This window comes from Pteropus vampyrus, unplaced genomic scaffold, assembly GCF_000151845.1.
Source record: "Pteropus vampyrus isolate Shadow unplaced genomic scaffold, Pvam_2.0 Scaffold146, whole genome shotgun sequence".
Classification (NCBI taxonomy): Eukaryota; Metazoa; Chordata; class Mammalia; order Chiroptera; family Pteropodidae; genus Pteropus; species Pteropus vampyrus.
This window is the reverse complement of record NW_011888927.1, coordinates 502,728-527,632: the sequence shown is the minus strand read 5'-3', so window position 1 is coordinate 527,632 and position 24,905 is coordinate 502,728. Positions and strand designations below refer to the sequence as shown.

Here is a 24,905-nt window from a genome sequence, read left to right as displayed (position 1 = left end):
GTCTTGCCCAGCTCAGCAAATGGCAGTCCTATCATTCCAGTTGTTCAGGTCCAAAATCAAAGGTATCCGTGTCTCTTTCTTCTTCTTCTTCTTCTTCTTTTCACATTCGCTTCAGTCTGAGAGCAAAAACTTTTGGCTCCATCTTCAAAATTTGTCTAGAGTCTAACTCCTTAGCACCTCCACTGCTACCACATAATCTAAAAGCGACCATCTTCTTTCATTTGTAATTTTTTAGTAGTCTTTGTTTTCTCTAACACCTTTGCTTTATTAACAGTTGCTTTTTGATATAGTATTCTTGGTCACCCTTTTCAAACATAAGTCAGATGATGACATTTCTCTGCTTAAAATTCTCCAGTACCCCCCCTTTTCCTTTGAATAAAAGTCATAATCATTTAAAATACCCTACACAATCTGGCCCCTACTACTGCATCTGTTGATCTCTGTCTTGCTTAATTTTTAATGTGCTTTTAACTTCACAAAGAATTAAACATTCAGAAAAACAAACGTTTTAAAATAGGTTAGATTTAAGATACTTCATGTATTAGACAGTGGCTGCAATTAATAAATCTAAATATTGAGGGATAAGGGAAGAGACATGAATATTTCTTGAGCCTTTGATATATTCATAAATGCCTTACATATTGACTCTGTTATGTTATTAACCTCTAAACAGCCTCACTTTATTTTACAGATGAGTAAACTGGGTAAAAGGGAGACCTGGGATTCAGAGTTAGGCCTCTATAACTCCAAAGCAAAGCGTTAATGTAATCTATACAGTGTTAGTCTGAAGGTATAAAACATTTGGAATATTTTAGAATATGAACATGTTATTGTCATTTTAATATTCATGAATAATTACCCAGATTGAACTATGTCTTCATTATGATCTCTTAATTTGCTGTAAATGACAACAGATGTGTTAGGTTTTACGGGTGGTATTCATATGTTGATGGATAATAAAAATTTTCATTGGAGATTTAAAACTTCAGTTTAGGGAAAGAGCACAAGTTAGATCAGAAGAGTGATGATGACATATTTAGTTGAGGATAAGGTTTTAATGTTTCCATCTGTTGTTAGTGTTTGGAACCCCTAGGGGCCAGTCTAGTGTGAAGAGTAACTTTTTATATTAAGTTAGTACACAAAGGGCCATATTGTGATGACAAGAAAGGCAAGATTAAAAATAGCCAAATGATGTCAAGAGATGAAATTATTCATGTTACTGTTGAAACAAAGTTTTTCGTGGGAGATAACTTTTCTGGGACATTTCATTATTTTTTCCTTTGGCTAAACCAATGTGTTAGCTCGATGAAATGTTATGAAAAATGATAATCTATAAATTCAGTTTAGCCTTAGCACCAACCTTTTCCCTTTATCCAGCTCTTCTCTAGGAATTATTTTTTAAATCCATTTTCTTAGGTTTATGAGAAATTCAATCTTACTGATCCTTGTTGCTAAATCTCTTTTAAAAGCAAAATAGTAGTCTTAGGTTTGTACTAAGTCAACTTAGATTTATACCCTAAGCAGCTGATAGGCTTTATATCTTACATCACCCTGTTAATGAAAATAGATTAAATTCATTAACTGAAAGTAGATGAAATTAAAAGCCATTGTGTTAAAGCATGGTTTATGGAAGTGAATCAGTTGGATAAGCTAGGTTATTTGAAAACAGCAGTAGTTATTTCTTGTTCGTGCTATATGTCCATTGAAGACTGGCAGGGGTTCTCTGCTCATCATTTAGAGATTGGGAGGATAAAGTGCCCACCATCTTGAAAGTTGCTGGCTACTGTGCCAGAGGTAAAAGAAAGTATGTAGGTCTGTAGGTTGTTTTTTGTTTTGTTTTTGTTTTTTTATGTTTAGATAATTTAATCTACCTGGAACTATTCTTAGTATTGTATACATATTAATTCATAATAATAATATGAGGTAGATACGGTTATCCCCATTTACAGATGAGAAATTTTAGGCACAGAGGAATTAAGAAACTTGCCCAAGGCAACATAGCTAATAGAGCTGAGATATAGACAAAGGCAGCCCATGCTCTTAACTACTACTCTTTGCTGCTGCTTATATAGACAAGTTATCTTTTAATCACTGAGTTCCAAGTTGAGGAAGTGTTCTATTTGGGTAGTGAAAAGTATCATTTAGGGGCAGTTAATCTGAAATGCATAAAACATACTTCTGCTAACATGTCATAATAGATTTTTTTCTTGTCATGGTAAGTAGGTGATTAATATCAACTGCTTAAAATACCTGAACATGGGAACTCAGACATTTTTAGCTCTTGTTTAGAGCCTTACCTATTATTTTAATTTAAAATTTTCTAAGACTCTGGTTATTTGGTTTTTAAGCTTGTAAAAGTTGGGGGAGCATCAAATAAGTAAACAAAAGACTAATATCAATGCCTACGTATGTATATTTATTTAATGTATTCGGAATAAGTTTGAATTAGAACTTGTTCTCTGCAGTTAGTGTATGGGAATACATAGCATTAACTGGAATACTTTTGTATTCCATTATATCCTAGTTGTCTCTTCTAGTGGTCATCTTTCACAATCTTTCACAAGATGTGTTACAGATACAGGAAAGAATAATGGTAGCAAAAGGTAAAGGGACAGACTTGGGAAAAGTCTGAGAGAAGAGAGAGAAAAGATAATTTACTTAATTTTCTCTTATATTGTCTGTCGCTCTCCCCCCAAACTGTTCCAGCTTGATATGGCCTTGTTGCTTTTGGCTTTGATCTCTGTTCTGGTGTAGGCTCTAAAGAGGCATAACGTTCTTTGTGTAAGCTCTTGTATACTTGTGAATTCGGATATTTTTAAACAATTGGTTTTATATTAGAAAGTTGTGGGGCTATTATTTAAAGGAAAGAATTATATTTGAAAAGAGAACTCTGAACAATTAAATAAGTGACAATATCGGACTAAAATTACTGTTTGTTGCATTTATCATTCTGTCACTTAAGTGAGCTGATTCCTGAAATCTTTTCAGCTCATTTTACTTATTTAGGTCACTAATTAGAAAATTTGTTGTTTAGAAGATGGCACCTAGTGAAGGTGTTGGGCGAGATTCCTGTGAGATTCAACTGAGTCACATCCTCAATAATTACCTTGAGAATTGTGTTGGAGAAGTAGTAGATTTCTGCAGCTAATGAATATTTCATTATTTAAAGGAACCTATTTATAAAATATTTACCAAAAAATATGTGACATTAACAAAATAATACTTGAATACAGAGGACTGTATTAGATGCTATTTCAATAAAGTGAAATAGCTATTGTTTAATATCGTTACATCCCCCTTTATGAATGCCTACTGTGTGTCAAGTGTAATGCAGAGTGTTTTTACATATATTTTTCTCTAGAAACAGTAGCTGAAAGGTAGGTATTTTTTCTATTTTAGAATTAGGAAAACAGACAGATTAAGTACTTTGTCTAATGGTATATACTTCTAATAATAACTAATTACTTATTGCATTATTTATTAAATATCTCCTTGTGACAGGCAATATGCTAAGTTTTTAACATTTCTTATGATCCTACATCAGCTTTGCTGAAATAGATGAGCAAACCTTCATAGGTGAGGAAATTGAGGTGTACATAGGTTAAATATATCACCCAAAGCCACATACCTAGAAAATGGCAGGACTGGAGTTCAGGTCAAGGTCTTCTTGATTTCTGAAAGTCCCTACTCTTAACCATATTTCCTTTCAAGACATTTTCATGTATTAGGGTATTAAGTATGAATTATGGTGCCTATATTTGACAAGACCATAAATACAATGATGCATACTCAACTGCAGACAGGGTTAAAAAAAAATCCAAATTTGAAATAAGTTATATAGAATGCTTATAGTCAGTAACAGAAAGAGATAACAATAATTTGGGCAATGGATATGTAATTATGGCTGGACAGGCATGGAGTAGAGCTCACAGTTCTCTTGAGGTTGGGCTAATGGAATTGACCTGATTATGGAGGTATTCTTTTTTTTTTGCCTACAGCACCTGGTATTCCTAGGTGGTCTCCCATCCAAGTACTGACCAGGTCTGACCCTGCTTAGCTTCCGAGATCAGATGGGATCGGGTGTGTTCAGGGTGGCATGGCCGTAGACTGGAGATATTCTTTAGAAGAGTAGTCAGGTGGCCAGGGAACAGTGACCCAATGTGTGGTAAACAGGTGTGAGCTGACTTTCAGCTTATATTTTCTGTTTAAAATTTTTATTTTAGTCAGGTGACTTTTCCCTAATTCTCAGTTTTAAAAAAGACCTCAGACTCCAAGATGCAGTAATTATTTCTAGTCTCAAAATAGTATTTCATCATGGTTTATATAGCCTGTTAGGTCACTGCATACATATACTGTTCACCAAACAACCTTAGAATTTAGGCAAGCAGGATTCACTGAAGTGGAATTACTGAAAAAGCCATACAATGTTATTGACAGTTGCCTGGAGAAAAAAGTATTTGGTATATTTTATATGCAAGTTGGCTTATAATAAGTTATCAAAAGCTTGAACTATTTTATAGAAGACTGAAATGTTTGTCAGGTTGAGAGGATTTCCTTTAAATTACCATTTTTTCCTGTCAGCAAGAGATATAAAACTGTTACCATACCTGTATCAGACCAAGACATCTGCATTATATGCATAAAGTCTTTGAAGAGTTAATTGGTACATCAAACTGATCTTATTTTCTCATAAACACTGTTACTCTGATATATACTCTTTTTGACTGCTTATTGTATTGGTCTTCTTAAATCAGTATATCCTCCTATCCTCTTCCCTCGGTTATCTTTTTATTGTGGTAAAGTACACATTACATAAAATTTACCGTGTTAACCATTTTTAAGTGTACAGTTCAGGTATATTAAATAAAGTTGTGCAACCATCAACACCATCTGTCTTTATAACTCTTTTCATCTTATGAAACCAAAACCAACTGAAACTATACTCCATACCCAGTAAACAATAACTCTCCTTCCTCCCTCTCCCTAACCCCTGGCAACCATCACTGTAGACTTTTTGTCTACTATTTTGACTACTCTAAGTACCTCATATAATTGGAATCATACAATATTTGTCTTTTTGTGACTAGCTTATTTCAATTAGCATAATGTCCTCAGGGTTCATCTATGTTGTAGCATATGTCAGAATTTCCTTCCTTTTTAAGGTATTTTTTTTTATCTTGAAAATAATATATAAAGCCTCGAGTTCTTAGTCTTATTTGCCATTTGTGCTCCACACATTCCAAAGAGTAGTAGTTAATCTGTCTTCCTTCAGGAGGGCACAGAAGCTCCATTTAGGACCTTTTGGCCTGAGACATTAAATGCTTGTCCATTTGGTTCCATAACTACTAGTTGTTAAGATGCTCCCAGACAGTTTGATAAGTTTGACTTTTGACTTGACTTCAAGGTTGAAGAAGATATCATATACCACGTTCACTGTATGCTTAGTACCTGGATGGAGAGAGCTGCAGAGTCTGATACAGGACGCCATACTCTTTCCAAATTCTGAACAGAAAAGTTTTCAGCTATAATTATTTGCCATATCTTTGCTATTTTGAGCTTTCTTTTGTAACTTAGTATTTGTCTAGCTAAACTTTTGTGTTCAGTAAAAGCTCTTGCATTTCTATTTGCCACCAAGCCAGTCCTTTTTGCTTTGCTCATAGTTCTCATTTGTCCATAACTTCTGCATAGTTTGAAATGTTGCTTGAAAGTATTCATTAAACATCCTCCACTCTCAACAGTCTTATTCTCCCATATTTTATCCTACCATGAAATAGTTCCTCTGGTACTCTGCTGACATGGAGTCTTTCTGGACGAATGAGCCTCACTGTTAATGACAATAACATTTTTTGAAACTTTTTATTTGAAATTATTTTAGATTTATAAAAAGTTGCAAGAATATAGAAAGAATTCCTATATATTTGCGAAAGAATTCTTAGCTTCCCCGACTATTAACATTTTACTATGTTTGTGTTACCATTTTCTCTATATGTTTATATTGTCTTTTCCTGAAACATTTGAGAATAAATTGTATACATGATACCCATTTACCCCTAAATATATCCTAAAAAACGAAGACATTTTCTTATATAACCACAATGCGATTATCAAAATTAGGAAAGCAACACTGATATGACACCATTTTCTAAGTTAGAGGCCTTCAAATATCATTGATTGTTCTAATAATGTCATTTATAGCCAAAGAAAAAGATTTTTTCTTGTCCGGGAGACTACTCCAGGATCATGTATTGCATTTAGTTATGTGGCAGTTCCTCAATCTTTGTCTTTTATGACCTTGACATATTTGAAGAGTCCATATCAATTATTTTGTAAACTGTCCTTTAATTTGAATTTATCTGATGTTTCCTTATGCTTAGAGTCAGACAATGCATTTTTAGCAGAAATAGCACAGAAGTAATATTGGGTTCTTCTCAGTGCATCATATCAGGGGCACATGATGTCAGTTTGCCTCATTGCTGTTGATGCTAACATTTATCACTTGGTAAAGGTGATATCTATCAGATAAAGTTACTATTTTCCCATTGTGATTTAAAAGCAACCTGTGAAGAGATATTTGAGACTATGTGAATATCCTGTTTCTCATTGGAATAGTATCAGCATTTACTGATGATTCTCGTCAAATGGTTATTTTTTTCTTAATCTAATATTTCTCCTACATTAATTGTCATTCTACCATAAAGAAGAACTTTCCTTCCTCCTCATTTATTTTTATTCATTTATTTGTTTATGTTAGTGTAGACTGGTGGGTTTTTATTTTATTTAGTGGATTTAGTTATGCATTTCTTAAGTGAAGGAGACCTGCTTTTACGTTCTTATTAAATGTGTGTGATGTTCACTTAACTCTGTTAAGCCTCTGGTTCCTAAGGTGTTATAATGATTAAATACAATTAAAGATCTGAAAATGCTAGTCGAATGTTAGTATTAAAGGCTTGCAATCACTTATAGAATTTTGACATTTAAAACAGTATTAAAAATATTTTTTAGCTTGCAGCATACTCATTTGGTGGCGAATTGATATTATATAATATGATATAAAGTTATTTATAGTTTTTATCTCAGTATGAATATTCATACTTTTTGCTGAAGAAGTATTCGTAGATTTAATTACTGGGAGCTTCCTCAGACTGCATATGATACTTTCGTAATGTCAGGAGTATCAGAATTTAAAACACATTTGGTTATAAGAGTTTCATATAAAGGTTTGAGGACCTGTAATACTATATGCAGGTCCAATTTATTTGTAAGTATGTTTTGAAATTACAGACTATCACTACATAGTTGATAAAATTGCCTGCTGATAGTTATAATACTATTAACCATGACTATCACACAATTAAGAATAGTTCTATCAGCAGTTGCTTAAAGAGCAAAGAAGCAGTAGAAACCCCAGCACTTTCTTTGCTATCACGTACATTCTTGTGCTATTTTAAATACAATTAGGGAGATCAAGTTCCTTGTGATTTATTTCACTCTGTTACTGCTGCGCTTACTCTTCTTTTTTTTTTTTCTCCTACTGCTCTTCTTTTTTCTCCTACTTACTCTTCTTTCTACTCTATGCCCAGTTAGGCAGGTTGAAAGGGTAATTTAATGCAGTTATAGAATATAGAATATTGTGCCTGTGATCAGCTGCTTCATGGCTTTAGGTAATGTTTAATGTATGTGACTGCAGAATTAGATTCAAATTGAATGATACAAAGAGATTTTAGCTATGCCTGATTGAAGTTTTTTTAGAGAACTAATAGAAGTAGTCATACATTTTAGTAAAGTATAATAATAATAGCACACATTGCTGTCTTGAACATAATGGTTATACTAAATCTAAGGAGAAATTTTAAATTTATGTTTTTATTCCTACATGGTGATTTTCATAACAAATGATGTCTATTCTCAGGTCTCAAAATAAATTAGCTAAATAGCACATAGTTTTAAAATCTTTAATTTTATTGCTAAAATTTGCTTAATTTTTAATTGAGCTACGACTTGTGAAACTTATTTTTGATTAGTTTTTTGTTCTTTTATTGATATAAATCAATTCAAAATTTTTTATTTAAATTAATTCTGCCTCTATAATTTATAATACAAATACTAAATTTTGAATTCCTAAATAATGTTTGATTTGGATAAAATAGTTTTAAACTAATAACTTTAAAAAATACAGCTAGTTCAAAATAATACATTTACATGATCAATAAAATTAAAATTGTATGAAAGGGCATCCCATGAAACGAACATTTTATAACATTTTTAATATGTAGGCTAGGCAAAGGTTGGCAGCTTTCTTTCAATTAGAGGTCACTCAACCTATTGAGTATGTAAATGTCTTTTGTTTGCCTGCCACCCAACTCAGCATTAATGAGTGAGGGGGAACTGGTGAAGAATGCTAACAGTACCTCACATCTCATCTCCCCTTTATGTGTAATCTTAAAGTTGGAATGGAATGTGTGGCAATACATAAAAGGAACATGGTTCTAAAGATGAATTAAAAGTTGTTTTTTTTAAAAAATCAGTTGTAGTTGTTTTTTGCTACAGTGGGTACAAATTTTTCTGGTAGCTGACATGAACAGTTAACAGTGTCCTCAGAACTTTGCTGAAACATTTCAAGGGAAAGGTATTTAGAAATGAGACTAGAGACAAGTGATCTTGTTTTATTAATTAATTTTGGAGGTAATCTTTTAGTAAGGCCACATTTACTTTAAGTCATGCCACATTTACTTCATGCCAACTAAAATGGCTTCATCTTCTATAGAGGTTGTTAATCCATCATATGTATATTTAGTCAGTGTCTAATTTGATGTAAGTCACTAAGATGATAAATCTTCATTATGTAACATTTTAAGTTGATATAAATGAGCAGTATTTTTAGAGTTTTATTTTTAAGGCAAAAGGGTGAGCCAAAAATTTAATCTTTAACAATTTATAACACATATAGTTTACAAAAATTTATTGAAGTACCAGATTAAGGGATTACGTAGCAGTAAACAAGGAGTCTCAACATATTAATTAACCCAGCTTCTTAATAAATATAATTTAATTTTTGTTGCTGAATGATGTTAAGACTACATTTTCCTTTTAGGATGGTAATCATAATGCAGTAAAATGTTGGAAATTATAATGGTTGCTTAAAATCAACATGTAGCAAAAAGGATTCCTGAGTATTTTTTATAAAGAGCACTGTTGTTAGCACAATTTTGCCTTTGGTTCCTCTCTTAGAAGAAGGCTGGAATGCCTAAAAGTTGCCAGGACTTCATTAAGCTAATGTTGGATTATAGCCAGACATTCAGTTGTTCAAGACTCCAGCGTTCTCTGAGACCCAAAAGGAGCCAGGTGGGTAAGGGAGTGAGGTGAGATTGGGAGGTAGAATAGACTGTTTTTATACAGTAACTTATGTATTTATTATGTCAAATGGGTTTAGCAGACTTGGAAATTAATTTAAATCTTTAAAGCCCTCTAAACTTTTCTATAATAGCATTCCTATTGGCCTTTCAAAATTTTTCAGTTAATAAGAAACAATATTTATAGAAAGATTTGCATTTTTTTCTTGTATAGTTTTGAACAAAGTGATACTTTTTTTTTTTTAATTTAAATTAGAAATTCAATTAGAAATGATAGCTTTAGAGAGTTAATGTTTGGCTTATTTTAAGAAAGCAAGATTATAACAAGGTAGTTTTATTTGTTCAAATTTCTTAGATTTTATATTTTTGATTTTAAAATTTTGAGCCTACTACTTGCTTGTCTTATTTATTCTGTATTTATGTGGATATACACTACATAAGAGTGAGATATTAAAGGCCTTTACTTTCTGTTTTTACATTTCTGTGGTACTTGAATTTCTTTTTGCCAAATTTGTTATTAGAAATACAATTTTAAAACCTAATAAATAATAAAATGACATATTTAAACTTACTCAGAAATAACATTTTGTCTTTCACCAGATATATGGATTTATAAGTGAATATTCAGTAGAGATGACCAGTGTTTATTTAACAAACAAATAATTAATGAACAGCAGATATTGGCATATTCTTTTGTAGAGTTTATAGTTCAGGGGATCAAAGATTTTGGTTTTTGAAAAATATTTAAAAAGATATTTTAAAGAAAATAGAAGAGTATTTCACTTAAATTTATGTGTTAGAAAAACACTTGAACTTTTTGATTTTCAACATTTTTAAAAGTAGATATGAATAATTGAGTAAAGTAGACATTGCAAAAAAAAAAAAAGAAGACATTCCATCAGGTATTTTCATATATACAGTACATTTACTTCACTAATGTTTTTTCAGTGAACCATAAAATAGTATGTGTAAGTATGTAGATGAGGACTTGAACAAGGGAGAAAGAGATTTCATAAAGATAGTGATATCTGCACTATAGATACTGAATAATACATCAATTCAGTGGCTCTTTAAGTGTGGTTGGTTCATGGGAAATACCTGAGACCCTTTCAGAAGATTTTTGAGATGAAACATATTTTTATAATAGTTCTAAGATGTCATTTGCTTCCTCACTGTGTTGATAATTGCACTGATGATGCAAAAACAACAGTGGGTAAAAATTCTGGCTTTCTAGCATAAGCCTAGGTGGTAGCACCAAACTATACTAGTTTTCATTATGGTCTTCACTAAGAACTTGCAGTTAGGGAAAAAAAAAAAAAGGCCAGTTGAAGCAATGAAAATTAATAATTTTATTAAATCTAGTCCTTTGAATAATTGTCTTTAAAATGGTTTGTACGGCAAAATGGGCAGTACAATGAGAGCAGAACCAGATCTTTTTTTATGGAATACCATTTTAACTTTAAAGAACAACTGAGAAGTAAACTGTGGTTATTCTGATTTTGGCAGACATTTTCTTGACAATGATTGAAGTGATCTTGTTATTTCAAGGAAATCAGCTGACAGAATTTATTGCCATTGATAAAATTTGAGCTTTCAAAGTGAAGAATTAAAATTTTGGGAAACTTATATCTATCATTAGGAGGTAAATAAAGACTTTTTTAGAGACTTCCAGTCAAGATGGCAGAGTAGGTAAACTCTGTGCTCCTTTCTTCCCATGACCATATCAAAATTACACTAAATTATAGCATAACCATCACTGAGAATTACCTGAAGGCTAGCTGAACAGAATTCCTATAATTAAGGGTATAAAGAAGGAGCATCATCAAGACTGGTAGGCGGGGCGGAGATGCTGAATGGGCAGATCCCACATCCATAATGTGGCAATGAAGAATCAGGATGGATATCTTGGCTGCAGAGTTTCTCCCTGAGGAGTGAGGAGTCTCAGTTTCACATTGGGCTCCCTAAACTGGGGCATTAATGTCACAAAAATGAGTCCCCATAACATCTGGATATAAAAACCAGCAGGGATTTTGTCAGAGTAACACTAAGGGCTTTGGAGACCAAGTCGCAGATCTTAAAGGGACCAGGTACAGACTCACTCTCTCATAAACTCACTCTAACCATCAGTGCAGGGGCAGCAGCTCAAAAAGCACCAGAAATATACAGGGAAGGAAGTAAATTAACTTCAGGACGAGGGCCGGAGGGGCAGGGTTCTGGGCAACTCTTGGGGATCAGAAGTGCTAGCAGGCATCATCATTTTTTGTTGAGCTTTCCACCCTCGCAGCTAGCAGGGCACAGTTGGGCATCAAATTTGTGCTCTCCATTAACTCATTTCTCTTTTGCTCCAAGAATACTCCCCTGCACCGCTTGCGGCTGCAGTATTTATCCTGAGGTAACTTGAGGATTACAGTCCTAACCTTATCCCAAAAGTTTGCCATGAAATATCTTGCTTTTATCATTATTTTCACATTGCTCTAGTATATTGATAATCTTTGGAAACAAACGACATCATTCTATTTATAGCATTGTTTTTAGTAGTGGTATTTCCATTTAAGAAATATAGTAATTCTTGATTGCTGAAAATGTCAAATTCTAGATGTTATACTTTGTGTTGCTCTATGCTTTGAAAATTACCACACAAAAAAATTATTAAATACTGATCATCATTTACACTTCTGTTACATTAGGATAAGAGACAAGTTCTATTTAGAAATAACTTCAAGAACAGTTTTTATATTTTATTTTCACATTGAAAACCAGTCAGATTTGCTTCAGTCTCAAAATCACGTTTATGTAAAAATAACTTAATGCTGGTGGCGAGCTGCACTTTTTTGTTTTCTAAATGGGATGTGGGTTAACTTGGGTAATATTGTTCTCCCCATCCTAGTGATTCCCTGAGACCGGCCCTCCCCGCCCCCGCCCCTCAACTTGCTCTCCTGGCCAGAGCCGCTTCAAGGCTCCTCCACACAAGTGGCCTGCCTCAGCTTCCACTGTGAACTTTCCCCAAATCTTTTGAAGGTCCACAACCCCAAACAAGCAGCAGCTGGCCTCAGTGTGCCTTGTAGCTTTTGCTAAGCAGCCCCAAGCCCAACAAAAGCAGCAGTTGATCTCAGCTTGCATTGTAACTCCTATCAGGTGGCCCCAAGCCTGGCATAAGCGTCTGTCAGTCTTAGCCTGGTATGTAGTTTAATGAAGTGGCCACAAAGCCAGCACAAGTTGTGGCTGGCCTCAGCTCACATAGTGGTATCCTCCAAAGTGTCCTAAGCCTGGCACAAGTGGCAGCTGGCCTCGGTTCACAGTGTAGCTTCTCCCAAGTGCCTTCAAACCCAGCAAAGTAGCAACCAACCATAGATCACTTTGTAGCTCTTACCAAGCATCTCCAAGCCTGGCACAAGTGGCGGCTGATCTAGACCTGCACCAGATCCCCTCCCAAGAGGCTCCAGACCCAGCATACCCTGAGACCTACTTCAGACCACACCAGAGCACCACCCAACCAGCTCCATAAATGATACACCTGAAAGACAACCTGACTGGCACCAGAACTTCGACATAGTGACTTCCATTCTGTGGAGACAGTCTCCATGCACCAGCTCATCTGCTGCAGTCATGACCAGCCAACCTGAGGATCAACCCTACTTCCTGACATGCCAACAACAGTTGAGGCCCAACTACAACATAGCCAGCCAACCTGAGGATCAACCCTACCTCCTGACATGCCAACAACAGTTGAGGCCCAACTACAACAGGAGGGCACACACAACCCATACAGGGGGCACCTCTGGGTGACTTGGCTCAGGTGACCAGGGAGACTGCACCACTGGGCCCCACAGGACACCTTATATATAAAGCCACTCTATCAAGACCGGGAGCTGTAGCAGATCTACCTAATATGTAGAAATAAACACAGGGCATCAGCCATAATGAGAAGACAAAGAAACATATCCCAAATGAAAGAATAAGACAGAACTCTCCCAAATTAAACAAAATAGAGACAAGCAATCTACCAGATACAGAGTTCAAAACCCTTGTTTTAAGGATGCTCAGTGAACTTAGGAGAAAACTTGATGAACTAAGTGAGAACGTCAATGAAGAGATAGAAAACAAAAAAGAGCTAATCAGAAATGAAGAATCTACTAAATGGAATCAACGGCAATTAGATGAAGCAGAGGATTGATTCAGTGATCTAGAAGACGAGTTAGTGGAAAACACCCGATCAGAACAGGAAAAAAAAAAAAAAATTAAAAGATGAGGATAGTTTAAGGGATCTTTGGGACAACATCAAGTGTATCAACATTTGCATTAGAGGAGTACCAGAAGAAGAGAGAGAACAAGGAAATGAAAACCCGTTTGAAGAAATAGTGATGGAAAACTTCCCAAACCTGGCGAAGAAAATAGACATATAAGCCCAGGAAGTGCAGAGTCCCAAACAGGATGAACCTAAAGAGGCCCACACCAAGACACATCATAATTAAAATACCAAAAGTTAAATACAAAGAATTTTAAAAGCATTAAGAAAAAATAAGTTTTCTACAAGGGAGCTTCCATAAGACTGTCAGATGATTTCTCAACAGAAACTTTGCAGGGCAGAAGGGATTGGCATGAAATATTCAAAGTGATGAAAATAAAAGCCCTATAATCAAGATTACTCTACCTGGCAAAGCTATCATTACCAGGTGAATTTGGTAAGCCATTTAACTTTTCTAGGCCTCAGTTTTGTTTAAAATGAAATGTTGAATTTGAAGGCCCGTTGTAATTCTAAAAGATACTTACTCCTTTCTGACTTGATAAATTATTTGGATAGTATTTTAACTCAGGAATTGACCTGATATGTTTTAATGTTTCTGTTATTGAGTGATTAGTTATATATTTCATAAAACTGCTTGTCGGAATATATTTTGTAGAACTTGACTTTTGGTCAGAATATTTACTGTAATAGTGCTAATAAAGTAGTAAAGACTGTTACAACTGATGCTGTGTCAAAGGTTGTCACCTGCCCTCCTTGGCTACCTTTTATCATGTCTGACTCTGTATACTTACTGAACTCTTTTTAGAGCATTGGTTCCCAGCTTTTTTTTATACCATAACTTGGACACCAATGATGTTTTGTGTTCCTTAAGCCTGAAGAGAAAATCAGATAAAGTAGTTAGTACTGTTTAGCTGTTATATCATTTCCTCTGCTATTTTGTTTTTATTCATTCATTAGAAGTCCAGAAGTGGAAAGGTTGAGTGTTAGCTAGGCACTACGGATGTTCCTCAACTTAAGATAGGGTTATGTCCCAATAAATCTACTGTAAGTTAAAAACATTATAAGGTGAAAATACATTTAATACGCCTCATCTACCAAACATCATAGCTTAGCCTAGCCTACCTTAAGTGTGCTGAGAACACAGATTACAGTTGGGCAGTTATCTCGAATTTCATCTCAGGAGCAATTGCCTTCCTCTTTTTCCCACCGGAAGCAGAAGACACAGATGGGCATTTTGTAGACATGATGAAATGTGAAAGCACAAAACACAATATCCAAAAAACACAAGACAGTCTACTATAGAGTATCAGTTGTTTGTCCTCATGATCGCTAGGCTGACTGGAAGTGGTAGCTTGCTGCTGCTGCTCAGCATCATGAGAGAGTATCAAACTTTTTATCTCTAGTCCAGGAAAACATCAAAATTCAAAGTACGTTTTCTAGTGAATGTGTATTGCTTTCACAGCACTGGAAAGTAAAAAAAATTGTAAGCTGAAACATTGTAAGTTTTGGGAACTCTATACGTAATTTGTGGGACGTAGGATAAATGAAAATGTGTACCCTCTTGTTCAAAAAGCAGGAGAAAAGTCCTGTTAAAGAATACTAAAATATATAGCTTTTCCTTTCTTATATGGTCTTTTCTTTGACTACCCATAGGGATTTTTAAAAAATTTATTATTTATTTTTTTAATATGCCTACAGCACCTGGTATTCCTAGGTGGTCTCCCATCCAAGTACTAACCAGGCCCAACTCTGCTTAGCTTCTGAGATCAGATGAGATTGAGCACATTCAGGGTGGCATGGCCGTAGACAAAAAATTTATTGTTTAATGTCATTCTAAGCAAAGAAAAATTAAAAATTTAAATCATCAACTTGAATTTTATCATTTGTATATTGTACAATGTCCGTTTAAAATGCAAATATAAGAATAATTAACTCATTTACGGAATTACAGAAATTATACAATCATATTTTGTAACTTGTATTTGCATGAGTAGTTTGTTTTTACCAGAACAGTAGATATACGGTACAAAATTAATTCATTTTCTATCTGTTTTTTATTTTACTTTTTGATACAAACATTTTACCTTTGGCTTACTGATGAATAAGGAAGGACCGAGAGGAAAGGAATTATGGGTTGTCCTATCTTTACTTTTCCTTCTGTGTCATCATATTCAGCATAAAATGGTTGCCTAAAGTGGGCAGGTAATTGGAGTAACAAAGGATATGACAGAGTTCCTTGGTTTTTCATGTTTCTTAGAACACCACTGCCTTTTTTGTACCAAGTAATTTGTGGCCTCTTGGGCTATGAGCATCCTCCCCCCCAAATGGGAATTAATATAATTTTCTTTGTACTTCGTGGCTAGGGAAGAGACTGTTATTTTTCTGAGGATTTTTTCTAGTTCTTTTGTAGGTTGTCATCAGAAGGACCCCATGTTGTAATGAAATGAGTTAAGGAAATTCATTATATGGTATTAACCATTTACACAGAATTAAATTGTTTAATAGGAGTTTAAAAACCAGCCTAGAACAGGAGTCTTACTGTTCTGTTTTTTGGGACATGAACATAGTTTCATGAGTGTGGAATATTTTTAGCAAGTTAAAATTGCCCTCTAGGTACAGCAAACTAATCCATTATGGTTTGACTCTGGTTTTAAGGGGAAACCATACAAAGTTGAGCATCAGTGAATAAATAAACCTCTGTGCTGGAGATTGGCAGACTTTTTGGGTCGTGATGTCATTCCAACTTGGAATTATGCACATGTTAGAGGTTGTGACTTGGTAATTCAAGTGTTTCACTTTATCACCACTGTGCCCTGGCTGCTATGCAAGGATGGCAAGAATGGTCTAATAAACTTAAAGGTGTGGTGATGCTGTAATTGATATTAGTAGTGGCTGAGATCTGGGTTAGTATACCCGAACAGTCCTATTCAGGTGTCATTCTCCATGCTTATATTTGTTCCGTTCGTTCAGGGCACTTTGTTGGTTATTGTAAATGTGGGTGTGATCAATCTAGTTTAGGTACTTCTTAATAATTCTTTATTTACATTGTATTCTGCATACATGTTATACCCTGGAGTTGCACAACTAGTGGTTTTTTTGAAGAGGTTCAAAAAAAACCTTGGGATTTCATAAAGAAAACAGAAGATCAATTGAGAAAAATTAATCTATTGTATAAAAATAGAGTACAGCTCTTGATTATAATTATATCTGGGATGATGAGTAAAATGCTAAAAGATCTAATGGCTAGGTTTTAATGTCCAAAAGTTTGTGGATTGTCTTATGTAAAATACCTTCTATGAAGTGTTTTATAAAGCTTTGCAGTTTTAAGTGTCAAATAATTTCATATACCCATTTTCTCACAGAAAACATATCTATGGTTTCTTCTTAGCTCTCTCAAATATTTACCCATTTGCACCAGTAGGTTAAATTGCCTCTCATAAAATATTGGTCTTGACAAATCTTTGCTGTTAGCTTTTCATAATCACTAGATGTTGATTGTACTGGCACAATAGTGTATAAAATCTAGGGAGGAAATACATCAATATGAACCATAGCAGAATTAATGGGTCTTCCCCAAAGCTCTCATTTAATTAGACAATGTATGTAAAGCAGTTATCACTGTGTTTGGGACAGCAGATGCATGCAAGAAGTGTTTTTAAATAAATAAAAAATTTAGATTCTTGTAACCATTAGTATTATTAGGGATTTTCAGGCACTGTAATCAGTCTTCTATCTTTGAGATTTGAAAGAAGCAGGAAATAGGGCGTAGGACCTACAAGGAAATAGGAAGTCTACCCATGTTTTTATTCACATTCCACTTGAACTATCTTAGAAACACAGGGTAAAGTATCAAACAATGGTTGTATAAGGGTTTTTTGTTGTTGTTGTTTGTTTCTTTTTATCTATCTTTTTATCTACTTTGTATTATATTAGCATACTGGGGATAGAATCTCCTATGTCTAGACATGTCTGGACTGTCTTGAATTGATTTATTAATATTAGGAAGTGTGTTTTTTTGTCAAGGAGATAATGAGCTCTCTTCCTATTTCTATTCATTAGTCAAAGAAATAAAGTATTCTTCTTAAATATTCATTAAAACAGGTATGTGATTCTAAAAATAAATAAATTTTTCAGATCAAATAGGATGTGAGAAGAACTCAAAAAGATATATAAATAGTTACAAATGAACCTAATTGTGTTATAAATGAATAATATAATCACACTGAAGGGAAGAAGAGAACTAGCCTGTTACTTTGAAAAATCATAAAGCTAATGATAAAATACTATGCTGTAGTTAGTATCTTTTTTATGGAAGCATCTTTCATACAAAGCATCTCTGAATTGCTATTGGCCATTCTACTTTAATATATATTTGTATTGAACAAATAAGTAAAAATATTGTCGATAATGAGAACTATGTTCTTAACTCTTTCCACTGAGAGAACCTAGAAATAACGATACTATAGTAGCAATGAACACACTGCTGCCCATATCTTGGTTTCTAAATAATATTCTACAATAAAAGGAGAAATGATTGGTTCCAGGTCTGGTGCAGGGAAATCAAGATGAATCTGGAACATTTAATGGTACCAGAAAGTAAGGAAGTATTCAAAAAAAAAAAATTGATGAGAGTATATTGGAAGGATATAGCCAGCTTGAAGGCACTTCTGCTGGCCAAAGCTTAGACAAAATAAATAATGATAGCATTGGATTAGAATCCATAGAATAAAATATCTGTGGGTCCATACTAAGATAAACAATGATGGAGAAAGGACAGCTCTTTTTATTGTTTTGTGTGTGTGTGTGTGACATTGGTTAACAAAATCCAGTAAGTTTCAGGTATACAATTTAACAGTAAGGCATATTTATATATTGCATTGTGTGTTCCCCTCCCATAGTTAGGTTTCTTTTTGTCATCATATATTTGACTCCTTTGACCCCTTCTACCTCCTTCCTCTCTTCCCCCCACCCTCTGGTAACTACTAGTCTGTTGTCCATGTCTATGAGTCTCTGTTTGTTTGTCCTATTTGTTTGTTTGGTTTTAGGTTTATATCCTAGATATAAGTGATATCATATGGTTTTCAACTTTTTCTGTCTGGCTTATTTCGCTTAGCATGATTATCTTGAGGTCCATCCACGTTATCACAAATGGCAGTATTTCATCTCTTCTTATGGCTGAGTAATATTCCATTGTATATATGTACCATAGCTTCTTTATCCAATCCTCTATCATAGGACACTTCAGTTGCTTTCCTGTCCTGGCCACTATAATTGTATTTTTTTAATTAGTAAACTTTATATCTTAGAGCAGTTTTAAGTTCACATTGAGGGACAGCTCTTTTTAAAATAGAATTCCAGTCAATAAATGGAGAATTAATGATGGAAATTAAAAAATCATCATTAGGCAAACACCACACTCTTTCTTGTTGCACACAAGAACCAATCAGTGAATGCTAAAATTAGTGGGTGAATATGGTGAGAAACAGGTTATTTACATAGTCTCAATGTATCTTCTCCATAAGATATTTTTAATTACTAAAGGAAACCGTAATTACACTGGAGAAACCTGAAGACACCACATTAACCAGGTGACGCATTCATATCTCATATGCTTCCCGATAAGATGCACTGAGGACACGGCATCACCTCTATGGTATTCTTGCCAGAAAAGCTTAATCTCGATCTAATCATGAGAAACCAGTGACAATTCAAATTGAGCAACATTCTATAAAATAACACTTCTTTTAAAAAAGTCTCAAGGTCATAAAAAACAAACAAAATTGAGAAACTATCACATATTGGAGGGAGACTAAGGAAACATGACAGTTTGTGGGATTCAAGATTGAATCCCAGACCAGAAAAAGAACATTAGTGGGAAAATTGATGAAATTTGAATAGGATCTCTATATCATTAGCTGTATTGTATCAGTGTTAATTTCCTGGTTTCCATAATTGTACTACGGGTCTGTAAGATGTTAGTATTTGGGGAAGCTTAGATACAAAACTGTACTATTTTTCCAAATTTTCTAAAAGTTTAAAATACTTTCAAAATAAAATGTTGAAAAGACAGGTATGGGTCTCAAATCTAAAAATATTTATCGTGGTAGTTGTTCCTGAAGTAATAAAACAATAAAGTCACCAAAGCTTATGAATACATTTCAGTTAAATTGTTAGGTAGATTCATTTATCCTTGACAAATTTTACTTTAAAATTGTCAAAAAAAGCGTTCTTTATCAAAGTATTTTGTTCTTATAATCATGATTTTTAAAGTTCCTGTCCTGTAAGAATTAGGAAATAAAATGTTTGCGTCTAAAATAAGGAACTCCCTGATCTGAGAAAAATCTTTGGCATAAGAGAAGGAAGATAAATCCAGCTTTAGATTGAACCTTTATGTTTGAGTCAAAAAGCAAAACAAAACTCTCTGTCCAGAGTCATTGTGGATCAAAGGTATTTTCTACCTGGAGAAGAGGGATGCTTTATTAGCATACAGAAAGCTGAAGACTGGCAAGAAACAATGTCTGGATGTTTGAGCCTTATAAATGAAAGATGAGATTGGTGACAAAGCTCGATTTGTAGGTGGAGTGGTTTGAGATTGTGGGGTAAAAGTGGAGCCTTTAACTTGTTGGTGTAGTGATTGCAGGATGGTAAGATCAGATACAGTTAAGCTTTTAGGAAAGTTATAAAATAAGACAGGGAGAGAAGAGAGCAAACTAAAGAGAACATCTGTGGGATGTGTTGGTCAAGACAGAAAGGTTCAGCTTAGAGAACTTGAGTATACATTTCTGTATTCTCTGAATATAAAAGGCTTGTCAAGAAATTTCTTGGGGAATTGTATCAGACATTTTTGAAGTGGAAGTTTCGACTTTTGAACTTGAATTGACTTTGTTTTATGTAAATTGTAAAATCATTTTTCAGCCCTCAAGTTTAATTTGAAAACAAAAAAATAAATCAATAAATCACACATAGTAAAACTCTACCTAGGTGAACATGTCGAACTTTACACATGACTGCCCTTGTACTCGTATATATTTAAGGGTACTTTTGTGCCATGTCTGTGTCATTTTAGGATGGCTAAAATAAAAGCCTCTGAAAAACATTGTGCTTTGATATGGTATCCGTGCACAGCATGAGAGTCATTTTCCCAGTATAGTTAAGACTTAGATTCCTTTTTGGTACGAATTCTCATAAATCTTGGTGTTTCCAAATGTTATTGGATTTAACAATTTCTAACACTGATGCAAGAATCATTATAGATGGTGAATTCTCAGTTTCCTTTATTTTTTGTTTTTATCTTTTCTATTTTTATCAGTTCTATTTCAAATCATAGATTGAGGTTCAGACTGTCACATGTTGCAAACATAAAATGATATAGGGGAGGAGAAATCTTCCTTTTATGCTTCTAGGTTCTCTGCTGGGCTACATAACAAAAGATGGATTAACCAGAGAAAAGCATGCAAATTTAAAATGACACAAGAGCCTTCATAAGGAAATGACAACCCAAAGATGTGGATAAGCATGAGCATTTTTATACCAGGTTTGATAAAGAGTGGAAGGTCATAGAAAAAAATGTGATAGGACAAAAGGATATGAGCTAAACATAATAAACTGGGGAAAGTGTAGTAAGGCCTGTTCATTTGGATTCCTCTTGGTGTCCCTCTGTCTTTCGAGAGAAGGATGCTCCTTTCCTAAAGAGAGGATACCTTTCTCATGGGGGGTCTTATGACCTGCTTCAAGGAAGAAAGAGGAAGTCAGTGAGTTCTTCCTGCACCTGCCATTTCTCCAGTTCTTTCCACTTAAAATATTCAATATGCAAAGATACCATATTTTGGAGTAGTGTGTCCTGAACCCCATCAGTATCACAGATAAATACTATTTATGGTCAGTAACTTAGAACTCTAGACTTCACCTTAGACTGTGGGTCCAAAGAGAGGTCATTAGAGTATAGCTATTATTCCATAATTATGTATTACTATTTTAGTGTTATATGCACTAAAACTGCCTTATGTTTACACCTTTCTGTCTGATACCTTTGGCTCCAGCTTTAAAGAGTTGAAATTTGTTGGAGCCTGCCTCGGTATGCAAATAATAGTTTTCTGAATATTCTCCATAGTGTGCCAATATCTTCTACTTGCTACAGTGTTAAGTGTCTCTGGAAAAGGACTACAGCATATTTCAGGCTCCCCCATTACCCACTAACTTCATTGTGAAATGGCTAATTTGTGACAGTGCTATATAGTCCTATTGGCTTTGTGCCAAATAGAATGAGTTTTATTTCCCTTTAGCTTCGAATATGTGTCTTGAGTTTTTATTATTTTATTTGAAGTCATATAAAGAAAATAGCTAGTCTATTCTGAGGAACTTCACCCAGATCAAAGATTATCATTTGAATAATAGTAGTATTTTATAGTATCCAAAGTGTTCTCACATATTTTCTCATTTGCTAGTGGTTATATCAATATTTTTCCTGTGGTAGGAATAGTAGACCAGTTAGTCATCACTTATTAAGTTATGCTCTGTCATGCTTTTAAGATATAAGTTATATTGGGCACCTATAATTCTCAATAAAAATACAGGCAAGAATTGTTAGTTTTGTAAGTGTTATATTCAGCAGGTAATAAAGCTTGAAAGACAACTAGAGTTTGATCTATGACTATGATCATTAGCTACATTATTTAAAAATTTTTTGTGTATACTTATTTTCCTATATTTATACCTATAATGGGGCCAGTGTCTTCAGTAAGTACTATTTCATTGGTAGTTCTAAGATTATGTAATTGAATCAGGAAGAGGAAAAATATTTTTTTTGCATGTGTACCATATGCTGTGTTTGTGTGTGTGCAACTTACAGTTGATCCTCATCATTTGATACTGTATTTGCAAATTTGCCTTCTCACTGAAACATGTAACCCCCAAATCAATACTTGTACTTTTGTGGTCCTTTGTGGGCATATGCAAAGCTGTGAAAAATTTGAGTCATCTGATATGCATGTTCCCTGTTGAGGCGGAACAAGGTGGTCTCTGTGTTCTTGTTTCAGTTCTTATACTATAAACAAGTGTCTTTTTGATGGTCTATTTAGTGCCACTTTTTTCTCACTTTTTGCTTTTGGATGGTGATTTCACTTTAAAATGTCCCACAAGTGTAGTGCTGAAGGTGGTGTCTGGTGTTTCTAAATGTAAGAAAGCTTTTCTCCTTATGGCATAAATTATAGTGGTGTTGACTGTGAATTCAATGTTAATGAATCAACAATATATATTAAATAAGGTATCTTTAAAACAGAGGCACCCTTATAACAATGTGTTATGTGTTGATTAGTTGTTGAAAATGTTGTGACAGAGGCTGTAGAAAACTAATCCTGTATTTTGCCAGGTGTTCAGTATTTGCTAATTCATTGTTTGCAGCGACTTTATAGAATATACAAGAATCAACTGCATATGTATGTATATCACATCTTATATATTAAACACATATATTATTAATGATATTACATATATCTATTATATGGCATTATGTATGTTATATGAGGAAAATGACAAAAGATACAATTAAGGAATTTGTCCAATATAAGAGCCAAAATTCAAGGTCTGGCTTCAAAGTCTATACTCTCTTTAGATTATACTATCTGCTTTGCCTAAGAAATATAAAAGCACATGTAAATGTTTCTTGGCATTCAGTTTGCAGGAATAGTGAGTTTTCCCCTCACGTCTATTTGAAAATTAAATTGCCTTCATTTTAAAGTAAAATTCAACATTACGTACTTCTTTGTTTTAACAATTTAAATAATTTTTTCTTCAGTGATTGATTTATTTAAAATGACATCTACTAATTAGAATAACTTTTCTAAATAGGTATTTTAAAGTCTCTTGGGTTTTATGTTTAAGTATAGTTTTCAATAGGCAATGTAAAACAGCAGAGTTTCAGTTTTGTTAAGTCAGATCTTATATATTTAAAGTGTCTAATGTCTCCAGAAGAAAATAATATCCTGTTTATTCTTAAGGTTTTCACTATTTTTTTTCTAAGAAGCATGGTGAGAAATTAGATAAAACTTTAAAAAGTTAAGGAAGGGAACAGAATGATATATGTTTGTTCTAGAATCAAATGATTTTCATAACTCTTATTCTTTCCATTTTTTTCCTAGAGGTAGAATTGCTTCCAAAAAAACCCCTAAAACAACTGAGGAATTAGGATGTATCTAACAAAAATCAAAATAAGAGACTAAGAAAAAAAAAAGACTAACCCTCAACAACAATTACAAGTCTAACATCTATTCAGAATCTATATATCCAAAAGAATATTGAGCAATTGCAAAATGAAACGAAGGAATATTTCACTCAATAAGATAGCACAATTAATGAAATTAATTTATACTTGGAAATTAAGTGAATTTTATTGCTTTGTCTAACATGTCCATGCTTTCAAACTTTGCTTCAAATTAAGGCTTTTGAGTTAAAGTGGGAGGATGGGGTCTGCTGGCATTCCTGAATCTGCACTTATAACCCTACACATTCTGCCTGGAGTATGAAAACATCTATAGAAGGGTGAAGAGTTTTTAAGGTAATATTTAGTAATTATTATATATGAGATTCAGTTTAGGAGAAAAAATGTTACCAAGCTTCAGTTAAAAAGAGAGTAATGTTTTTCTTTTAAAACCAGGCACTGATATAGTTCCAGATGTAGTTACCTATTACTTAAGGCCTGTCACCCCCTACCTTGAATTTTAATTCTATATAACTAGTACTCTTAACACTTTCTATAATATTTGGTAGTAAAGCTGCCCGCTTTTAACCAGTTTTTAAACAAGTTTTTTGTGTGTGTGATTTATGACTGAGAGGTACTTAGAAGAGAGTTAATTTTAGGCATTTGAAGGTAGAGGATAGAGTAGCACCAAAGTGCAGCCATGGGTAAGAAACTTCTACTTCTTTATGACCCCCTACCCCCAAGACAGTTACACTAAGATTCTGACCAAAAAAAAAAAAAAAATTCTGAGATGTTCTAAATTAAAATTACAGTGGCTGGAGAGTGAGAGAAAGAGACAGAATAGTTTGCCTGTTAATAGCTATGGACCGGCTCTGATAAAAGACTGCTCACATTCTTTTATATCTACATATCTGTTGAAATTTAGGATTAATTTCTAGGTGGCTATTTCTGTTTATCCAAAAGAGAGAATAACCAGGCTCCACAGAGCTTCAGGAGCCTCTGCTCCTTATTTAGACATAAATTTTCCAATCTGCCCACAGCTAATCCACAGGAACAGTGGATACTTCTTCCTTGTGGACTCTGTTGTGCCTATCCCAGAACTAGCCTTTCTTTA

General features: G+C 34.0%; 1 protein-coding gene, 1 non-coding gene and 1 pseudogene across 2 annotated transcripts in view; 1 reads left to right on the top strand and 2 right to left on the bottom strand.

The window, feature by feature from the left end:
• The window catches only part of BMPR2 (bone morphogenetic protein receptor type 2), a 152,396-nt gene that overhangs the window by 17,216 nt on the left and 110,275 nt on the right, over positions 1-24,905 (top strand). The gene's annotated exons all lie outside the window — the stretch shown is intronic.
• On the bottom strand, positions 3,990-4,108 carry LOC111745089. Its single transcript, XR_002782500.1, has one exon. It is a non-coding gene; the product is annotated as a 5S ribosomal RNA (ribosomal RNA).
• On the bottom strand, positions 15,286-15,404 carry LOC111745106 (annotated as a pseudogene).